Raw genomic sequence first — 1,183 nt, forward strand, 5'->3', positions numbered from 1 at the left:
GAGGGGGAAAAGTACTCAGCTTTTTGGAGGCAGGGTTAACAGTAGCAGAAACATAGCAAAGGATGAATAAAAATAGAAGTACTTACCATGTACTACTGGGAGAAACTCATCAGGGAGGATAATGAGGCATTAAAGATCAGAGGAGAGGGAGACCTAGGTGTACAGCCAGAGATGTTGATGCTGATACATAATACATCAAAGTGCAGCTGAGATTACAAATTCAATAAAAGAAGAGATATTATCCAAAGTAAAGTGTGAATTCATTGGAGTATGTTTTTCATGCCTTGATTTTTTTGTCCACATCAATGTAGGTATTTTATTTGCCCCTTAAATATTGTCTAAAGTAATTTGTCTTCAATAAATGTCATGAATTGTTTTAATTTTACAAAATTTGTTTTCACAGCAATTGAAAAGAAAGTGATGTATCAAACTGCAGAAAATAATTTTTTTGAATTTTGGCCACTGCCTAGGAAAAAATAAAATGTTATTTTTTTTACAATTTATGGAATTTACCTCGCAAAATTGTGTCGCCATTCAAATTTGTAGCAATCATGCGCATATGTATTGAGGAAATATTTTCAGTCGCAATTGTCGTACTAAAACCAAGTGATGATTTTTTAGGTATATAGAGCAATTCCTGATGCTCAAAAACACTCCTTTCGATTGCTGTCTTGCAGATTACGTCTGGTGAATATTTTCAGAGACAAAAAAATGAGGAAGTGGAGATTGGCTTTAAGTGAATTTCAGAACGAGAGCCAGAGTCAGTGCGAAAAAGGAAAGGAGCTTTAGAGGGATATAGCGGGAAAAAGGAAGGCACAACAGCTAAGGGAGATATCAAATGCGCCAACATTTTGGAGAACAGTATGATATATTTGAGGCAGGCAAGTTCACCATCATTACCTTGGTTGCTGAAAAAAGACCGTATTTCAATTTCCCTCATCTCATTCCAATCATTATATACCATTAGAAAGGGAATCCGTTCTCCTGCAAAGCGATGGTGCCGGCACAAACTCTGTTGGGGTATTTTTTCTACCATAGTACATACATCCTGAAGTAAAACACTCTTTCATAAATCTGTTAAAGCACAATTCAACTACCATATTTTATTCAGTACCTCCATCAACTGATGATTAGTAAATAATTCAATGCATTCAGTTGTCAGTATTAATTAAATTATCCAAAA

The sequence above is a fragment of the Ischnura elegans genome, chromosome X, assembly GCF_921293095.1.
Source record: "Ischnura elegans chromosome X, ioIscEleg1.1, whole genome shotgun sequence".
NCBI classification, from domain to species: Eukaryota; Metazoa; Arthropoda; class Insecta; order Odonata; family Coenagrionidae; genus Ischnura; species Ischnura elegans.